This window comes from Rutidosis leptorrhynchoides, chromosome 11 (genome assembly GCF_046630445.1).
Source record: "Rutidosis leptorrhynchoides isolate AG116_Rl617_1_P2 chromosome 11, CSIRO_AGI_Rlap_v1, whole genome shotgun sequence".
NCBI classification, from domain to species: domain Eukaryota; kingdom Viridiplantae; phylum Streptophyta; class Magnoliopsida; order Asterales; family Asteraceae; genus Rutidosis; species Rutidosis leptorrhynchoides.
The window spans coordinates 294,652,231-294,662,401 of record NC_092343.1 but is presented as its reverse complement, the minus strand read 5'-3'; positions in this window follow the sequence as shown (position 1 = coordinate 294,662,401).

The following is a 10,171-nucleotide window of genomic DNA, read 5'->3' as shown; positions in this document are numbered from 1 at the left end:
TCAAAAACGAATTCAATGTTTGTAAAATGTATCATATATAGGTCAAGTACCTCGCAATGTAATCAGCTGTTGTGAATCGTTTATACTCGATATGGACTTCGTCCGGATGGATTAGGACGGGTCGCTTCACGGGTAAGGTTACCGCAGTTAGTAGCTCTACAGGAACTACTAAGCTAGCATTTGAAGGAATAAGGGATTTGATTCTTGGTGAAGATACTCGTAGGAGAAACTCGGGGGGAATCGACATCCGGTTCCTTGTTAAGTACCGACAACCGTGTTAGAAAATTTGATCGCGGTGAGAAGAAGGGTAGAAAGAAGTCTAAGAAGAGGTGTCCATCGAAAGATAGAAGTGAAGCTGTTTGTTGGGGTTGCAATCAAAAAGGACACTTTCAAAGGAATTGTAAAAATGGTTCGGCGAAAGGTGTGAACTTGACCGAGGAAGAAAGTGATGATGCACTTTTATGTAGTGTTGAAAATTCTATGGAGTCTTGGATTTTGGATTTGGGAGATTCGTTTCATGCTACTCATGTCAAAAGCATGATGAAGAATTTTCGTTCATATCAAGGCAAGGTGAGATTGGCAGATGACAAACAACTCAATATAGAGGGCATTGGAGATGTTGTATTGAAGACTACTCTTGGCTCTAATTGGACCTTGAAAAACCTAAGGTACATTCCTAAATTAAGAAGGAAACTTATTTGAGTTGGTCAATTAGATGATGAAGGTAACGCGGTTACTTTTGAAAATCGCCAATGGAAGATGGTTAAAGGTAGTTGTATTGTGGCTCGTGGACATAAAAGGGGAACTCTTTATATGGTTGAAGTGTTTGATGAAGACACGGTGGTTGCTACGGTTAATGTTGAGTCTGAATCAACTCTATTGCACCGAAGACTCGGGCATATGAGTGAGAAGGGTATGAAGATGCTTGTTTCGAGTGGGAGAATTCCGAATTTGAAAAAGGTAGAACTTGGGTTTTGCGAACCATGTGTATATGGGAAGCAAAAGAAGGTGACTTTTGGGAAATCGGGGAATGCTCCTAAGTTAGAGAAATTGGAGCTTGTTCATACGGATGTATTTGGTCCAACGAATGTAGAATCACATGGAGGTTCTCGCTATTATGTCACCTTCATTGACGACTCCACTCGAAAGGTATGGGTTTATTTTCTTAAAGCAAAATCTGATGTATTTAATACATTTGTGAAGTGGAAAGCTATGGTAGAAAATGAGACTAACTTGAAGGTCAAGTGTTTGAAGTCGGATAATAGAGGGGAATATGGTAGTCTTGAGTTTAAAGACCATTGTGCAAAGCTCAGTATTAGAATGTTGAAAACGGTACCGGAGACACCGCAACACAATGGGGTCGCCGAATGTATGAATCGTACATTAAATGAAAGGGCTAAGAGTATGAGACTACATGCCAGTTTGCCTAAAATGTTTTGGGCGGATGCGGTTAACACGGCGGCTTATTTAATAAATAGGGGACCCTCAACACCGTTGGGTTTCCGAATTTCCGAGGAAGAATGGCATGGTAAGAATGTGAGTTACGGTCATCTTAGGATCTTTGGGTGTAATGCATATGTGAAGACCAAAGATGCGGATAGAGACAAGCTTGAAGCTAAGTCAAAGAAGTGTATTTTCATAGGCTACGGGTCGGATGAAATGGGTTATCGTTGTTAGGATAACGAGGCTAGAAAAGTAATTCGTTCTCGCGATGTTACTTTTGATGAAGATTCGGTCTATGGAAAATCGGAAACGAGGAGTCCTAAACCGTGTCATGTTACTTTTGACGATATTTCTATTGATGATCTTACAGGTTCTAGTGGGAGTACAGGAAACAATGAATTACCAACAAACGGTGAGGCGTCGAAAAATGCTAATGATGGGGATGGTTCGGAAAGCGGTGATGATTTCGAACATAGTGCGAGTTCTAGTGATGAGGAGGACACAAATGAAACCGGTCCAACCATTTCGGTTACTCCTACACTAAGACGCTCGACTAGAGTGCCTAAACCTAATCCTAGGTATTCTCCATCAGCAAACTACTTGCTCTATACCGAGAATGGTGAACCCGAAAGTTACTTTGAGGCAAGAAAGACAAAAGAATTCATACAATGGGAGTGATGTTAAAGCTAAGGGGTACGTGATAGTACTCTATTTTACTACGAAATACGTTACAAATTATTACACAAGTTTTAATTATTTATTTACAAATGGGATATACCTAAACCTTGCTACAACACTATAGGCAGTGTACCTAATCGTAGAGTAGTGTAGTTTTTAGTAAGTCCGGTTCGTTCCACAGGGAGCTGGCTTATTTCACACAATATTTTAAACAATTATATTCGTACAAAATATATTATATTAATAATATATAAAAGGGGGTTTTACCGTTTAATGACCGGTTTGTCGATTTTATATTTTAAGCGAAGCATAAAGTAAATGACGATATTTAACTAACAATATAAAATAAATAACAATAATTAAAATGACAATAAGTAAAAGTACGAGGAAATATGAAATAAAATATATTATGCTTATTTAAACTTCCGTAATCATGATGTTTGACGTGTTGATTTTTAGTTTATTCTCATGGATTAATTGTCCTTTGTCCTGGATTATTTAATATGTCCGTCTGGTTTTTGTCAATAACAGTCCATCAGTCATAAATATAAAGTGCGAGTATCCTCGTCAAATTTTATATCCGAAATTAAATATTCCAACTAATTGGGGACTTAAACTGTAACAAGGTTTTAGTACTTTGTTTAATAATTACACCAGGATATCGACTGCGTGTAATCCAAGGTTTTAATATTTTGTTATCAATTATGCCAAGTGTCCTTGTACATAATTTCACCCCTGTTTTAATAATTCCATAGACTATTAATCCATTCCCGTGTCCGGTTAAATGAACGATTATTCGTACATATAAATATCCCGCCCATCGTGTCCGATCGAGTGTATATGGTTATTTATAGGTACGTTCAATTGTAAATCTTTATATTAAAATTAACAAACTATCATTTAGTTAAACAAATATAAAGCCCATTAATAGCCCATAGTCTAATTTCCACAAGTGTCTTTCTTTTGCCCAAACCCCAATTATGGTACAAAGCCCAATTACCCCATTTTTAATATTTAGCCCAACATCACGATTACTTCAATTTAAATAAGCATAATAACAACTTAGTTACGAGACATTAATTTAAAAAGGAGAACATAACTTACATTGAGTATTTATCGCGTAGTGTTACACAGACAGAATTTCGACTTCAAAAACTCGTAAAATAACCTTTACATAAACCGAACTAATCTAATATAAAACTACCCTATACTATATATATTATATATATATATATATATATATATATATATATATATATATATATATATATATATATATATATATATATATATATATATATATATATTTATTTATTTATTTATTTATTTATTTATTACAGAGTATTATTATTATTATTATTTTCTCTAAACTCGGCAGAATTCGCAACCTTTTATAGGCATTCTGAAATTTCTGTGCTCCGCGAGTCGCGGCACTTTGTGCCTGAGAACTCCGCAAGTCGCAGGGAAATGGGATACAACTCACACCCTTTTGGATCTTCTTTGCCGACGTTTTATATATATAAATATAAAATATAAATAATTAATATAATTATTTATATATTATATTATATTCTTGTGCATAGTAGACTTGTAATTTTTAGTCCGTTGCGTCGGGCGTTGATAGTTGACTCATGTCCCGGTTCTGGATTTTCGAACGTCCTTGCGTACAATTTAATATCTTGTACTTTGCGTTTTGTAACTTGTACTCTTGTCTTTTTTAGACGTTCTTCATCAATAATTTGAACCACTTGGATTGTATCTTGTACATTTGAGCTTTTTGGACGTTTGCGTCTTCAAATCTTCGTTTTCGCCTTTTGTCTTCACACTTATTTAATATAAACGATTACAACTTAAAATAAGACAATTACAACTAAATAATTTACATATTGGGAGGATATTGCTACTAAATATATGTTCATTTGGAGCACTATCAAATATCCCCACACTTGAGCGTTGCTTGTCCTCAAGCAATACAAAACTTGAAATTAAATCACATGAATCACTTCTTTATTCTTCACACTTTATACATTAGTGATTTTGATACGGCGGTATAAACAATGATAGTAACGATGTGGTTTATAGTCCCACATGACTATAAAAATTTAGATCCTTTAAGGAAATTGGATCTTTATGAAAACATTTGATCTTTTGAAAATTAAATCTAGCTTTTACCCTAGATAAGTTTTCCGGAATAATCCTTCACCGGTGTTTGCAAATTCTTTTTGTGGGTTTGGTGGGTTTCAGATTTGAAAATTTTAGCTCAACACTTATGGTTTTGTGTCACCCACTTGCTAACCTTGTATTAGGAAAGCAACACGTCCAGTTTACTTGTCCCGTATATTACCTTTCGGCAAACTACCTTCCGGTTGTAAAGGAAGCGATGAACAAGCAACTGTTAAGGCAATGTCTAATGACATGCATTTGATTATGGTCCAAAAACGTGTCGGATGCTATTACTATCCTTTGTAGGAGCAATAGTAAAGATCATCCTATGATTTTTCGGTCTGGCACAAGGTCCTGTCTTCGACCATGCTATGCAACCACCGTTCTTAGGTTGACACCCGATTTAGTTCAGGTGACCTAATGAATTCCAGGTGAATTCCTAGGATTTTACGTTCAATGGTAATGAACGCATTGAAAATAGGTTTTCAGAAAACAAATCGGTTTTAATTTTGATCAAAATATTTTCTCGTTCAAGCTCGAGTTTAGATATCATTGAATTCCATGAGTTTGTAATTCTCAATCTTTAAGGTCAATCTCTAGGATTGAATAATATCAGTCTTAAAAGCTGATTTTTAATCTTTAAGGAGATTATCCTTTCTGGGGATCTGATTCATTAGTCTTATCCAGCTAATTTGCACGGCGCCCTCCCCATTTTACGAGATAAATCCTTCTCATGGTTAGGATAAATCTGACCACTTGGCGACCCTGTTTGATGCTGAGGTCAGTGGATTTCCTGCTGATTTTAGAGATGACTTTTCTAGATTTTTCGTCAACCTACAGTTGGTCTGGATGACAACTTCTTGACCTAAATCAAGAAGCGCGTGTATTTTTCGAAAGACTTTACTTCCTTTTAATGATGGAATTGATTCATTGTGTAGATCCATCTCTCTTTACAGTAAATTGGGTAAGACAATTAATTTAGTCCAAAAAGCACCTGCAATAACTTTACAGAAACATGTGATAGATAGTTTTTAATTGAATAACTTGGTACATTCTCCCCACACTTGGCTTTTTTTCATGCGTCTTTTTATATCTTAAATAAATAAATTCAAGCATTTTAGTTGTTTCTCAATTTATGTCCTTTTCGAGGTAACAATAATTTCGGTATTATCACCTAGTTTTATTGTTCATAAATATGTATAAACATGATTTTAAATTCATTTAGTTGAAAATTTTTCAAATTTTCATAAAATTTGGCAAATAAACCAAGTATAAACCCGAGAGAATTTATAACCCTTCCCCACACTTGAGATCATGCAATGCCCTCATTTGCATGAAATCAGACTTTAATTATAAATTCACGAGGGTGATAAGTGTAGAAAAGTGATTAAAAATACCCAGTTTGTAATTACAAAGCTCGTCGAATGATAGATGGCGCGCCTCATCGTTCATTCCTTCTTGTTTTATCACACATATTTTTCTTCAAAAACGGTTGCTTTTCTGAACTGTTTTCTAATATTTAAAAATGCGTCTTTTACCCTAATTTATTATGCATGTTTATTAACGAGTTATGCACTAACCCGAACCCCTAATTTAACGTTAAGTGGGGTTAAACTTCCCCACACTTAGCTGGCGACATGTGAAGTCGGTAGAATAAGTTTCACGAATTAGAGTAGTGAGCCAGTTATTTACATCTCGGGTGGTGTATAATATATCAATGGGTTTAAAGTTTAGACTCGCCCGATTGTCACTACTTAATTCTTTTTTAAGTGTAGCTTTTAGTAAATGGATATATCTCTTTTCTGGTTCTTGGTCAAATGGATCGATATACACCGACATACATACTATAGGGTGGACAATTCCTAACATTTCCTTCCGTTTATTCTCGGGATCAAAGTTTTCACCTCTATTACCCATTTGGGTGAAATTCGAGGTGTCAATATCTATTACAGCTTGTAGTTCATCTTTGGTAGATGACTCGTCTATTGAGAATATTGGGTTGGAAGATTGTAGAATCGTGAATTTCGGGATCAAAGCAAATTCTTCTTCATTAATGGTACTTATTGGTCTTACCATTTTGGTCTCGGGGGTAAAATTTTCAACGTTATCGTTTTCCCAAGAGTACCAATTTGTCACCCTTACTTCTTCTTCATTTATTGATTGATCGATGATTTCGTTGGTAGAGGCTAATGTGTCGATATGTTGTGAAATTGGTAAAACTGAATAAAAAGTATCATCGGGATAATTGGTGATTTCGGAGCTCTCGAATTCATCAAAATTCGATGATATGAGATTTTCTTGCACAATACTCCTCAGATCAACAGGTGTGTAGTCTGATAGAGTTTCAGCTTGCCGGTTTACAAACTCTCTCATTTGTTCATTTTGAGCATTGAGTTCTTCGAGTTTGATTTTCATATTGTCTAATAAATTTTCAGACGCATAATTTTCCTCGTCTACTGGTTGTTGAGTTTGGATATATTCTTGGGAATAATCCCAATTTGAATTGTATTCCTCATAATCATTCCATTCAGGTTCCATGGGTGCGTAATTCTTCATAGGAATGTAATAATAACATTCCCATGTTGAGTGATAATCTCCACAGATTTCACAACCAGTTATTGTTTCGTCATTCGTGATCCAAGATTGACCGAACGAATTGTCATCAACACTCGGTTGAGAGTATTGATTTTGTATGTCGTAAAGAGTTTCCAAAATATCTTCGAGACTTTTCATAATGCGCTTATTACCAAATTTTAATTATCCTATTAGTTATAAATATAAAAATTATATAAGTTATCAAATTAATAGACTTTTCTGCTTTTGCCCACGTTTCGAATAGCCAATAGATGCAGCAGGGAGCCAGAACCCTTTAAATCGGAAGCTCACAACTCAGCCACTAACAAATCCAACTATTACTACGAAGCAGAAAATTTGGATGTCTATCAATTTAACCACTTAAAATAATTTTTCGTTTGGAATTTTAGAGAAGAAGTAGAGAAAATTTCTAAGTCCTAAAAACTAGCGTGTCGAGAAATAAGAAAGAAAAAGAGTGCGCGTCGAAAAACGTCGAAAAATAAAAATAAGAAAATAGCGCGTCGTAACTTAAAAGGTACTAAAATTTATAAACAGCGTCGCAAAATTCTAAAGCACCTAAATCTTAGTCTAAAGAAAAAGCACTGAAGGGATTTTACGGCAAAGCCTAAAAATCTAAAAATAAAAATAAGCTACGGCAAAATACTAGAACTTACAACTAGCTACGAACAAATAAAAATACAAATATTACGATTAAATGATAAAAAGATACAAAAATAAAAATAGGCTAAAAGTTGTAAAAAGTACAATTTTTATAAAAATATTATTTTTATATTATTTATTTTATAAAACTATTAAGTTTATAAATTAATTAAACTTATAAACTAAAAATACAAAATAAATAATAAAACTAAACTAATTATTATAAAAATATAACCCTAATTAGGGTTTAATTTAAATAATAATAATAATAAAAATTCGTAATTAATGCTGATTCAGGGCTTCTGTATGACCCGTGTCAGACGGCTCTGCGAGTCGCGGTGATCCCAGTTCAAAACCTCCGCAAGTCGCGGAGGTTGCAGGTCCAAAAGAGGTGCAGGTCAAATTCGTGTAGGTTCAGATTTATATATATATTTTGTTTTTATTTTTAATTTAAATAAGATATTTATATAAATTAAATAAAACTTATCTTTAAAAACTAAAATAAAAATAATTTATAATTTTGTAAATAGAAATCTAAAAAAAATAAATTATATATATTTATATTTTTTTTTGGGGTTTTTTTTTTAATTTTATATTGTTTTTCTAAAAATATATTTATACAAATATATATTAAAAATATAGTGTTTCGCAGAGTTCCCCGGCAGCGGCGCCAAAAACTTGATGTTAAAGCTAAGGGGTACGTGATAGTACTATATTTTACTACGAAATACGTTACAAATTATTGCACAAGTTTTAATTATTTATTTACAAATGGGATATACCTAAACCTTGCTACAACACTATAGGCAGTGTACCTAATCGTAGAGTAGTGTAGTTTTTAGTAAGTCCGGTTCGTTCCACAGGGAGCTGGCTTATTTCACACTATATTTTAAACAATTATATTCGTACAAAATATATTATATTAATAATACATAAAAGGGGGTTTTACCGTTTAATGACCGGTTTGTCGATTTTATATTTTAAGCGAAGCGTAAAGTAAATGACGATATTTAACTAACAATATAAAATAAATAACAATAATTAAAATGACAATAAATAAAAGTACGAGGAAATATGAAATAAAATATATTATGCTTATTTAAACTTCCGTAATCATGATGTTTGACGTGTTGATTTTTAGTTTATTCTCATGGGTTAATTGTCCTTTGTCCTGGATTATTTAATATGTCCGTCTGGTTTTTGTCCATAACAGTCCATCAGTCATAAATATAAAGTGCGAGTATCCTCGTCAAATTATCCTTATATCCGAAATTAAATATTCCAACTAATTGGGGACTTAAACTGTAACAAGGTTTTACTACTTTGTTTAATAATTACACCAGGATATCGACTGCGTGTAATCCAAGGTTTTAATATTTTGTTATCAATTATGCCAAGTGTCCTTGTACATAATTTCACCCCTGTTTTAATAATTCCATAGACTATTAATCCATTCCCGTGTCCGGTTAAATGAACGATTATTCGTACATATAAATATCCCGGCCATCGTGTCCAATCGAGTGTATATGGTTATTTATAGGTACGTTCAATTGTAAATCTTTATATTAAAATTAACAAACTATCATTTAGTTAAACAAATATAAAGCCCATTAATAGCCCATAGTCTAATTTCCACAAGTGACTTTCTTTTGTCCAAACCCCAATTATGGTACAAAGCCCAATTACCCCATTTTTAATATTTAGCCCAACATCACGATTACTTCAATTTAAATAAGCATAATAACAACTTAGTTACGAGACATTAATTTAAAAAGGAGAACATAACTTACATTGAGTATTTATCGCGTAGTGTTACACGGACAGAATTTCGACTTCAAAAACCCGTAAAATAACCTTTACATAAACCGAACTAATATAATATAAAACTACCCTATACTATATATATATTATATATATTTATTTATTTATTTATTACAGAGTATTATTATTATTATTATTTTCTCTAAACTCGGCAGAATTCGCGACCTTTTATAGGCATTCTGAAATTTCTGTGCTCCGCGAGTCGCGGCACTTTGTGCCTGAGAACTCCGCGAGTCGCGGGGAATTGGGATACAGCTCACACCCTTTTGGATCTTCTTTGCCGACGTTTTATATATATAAATATAAAATATAAATAATTAATATAATTATTTATATATTATATTATATTCTTGTGCATAGTAGACTTGTAATTTTTAGTCCGTTGCGTCGGGCGTTGATAGTTGACTCATGTCCCGGTTCTGGATTTTCGAACGTCCTTGCGTACAATTTAATATCTTGTACTTTGCATTTTGTAACTTGTACTCTTGTCTTTTTTAGACATTCTTCATCAATAATTTGAACCACTTGGATTGTATCTTGTACATTTGAGCTTTTTGGACGTTTGCGTCTTCAAATCTTCGTTTTCGCCTTTTGTCTTCGCACTTATTTAATATAAACGATTTTAACTTAAAATAGGACAATTACAACTAAATAATTTACATATTGGGAGGATATTGCTACTAAATATATGTTCATTTGGAGCACTATCAGGGAGCTTGCCATGAAAGAAGAGATGGGGTCACTTGAGAAGAATAAAACTTGGTCACTAGTGAAGTTACCTCATGATAAAAGATTTTGCAAAACAAATGGGTATATAGAATCAAGAATGAGT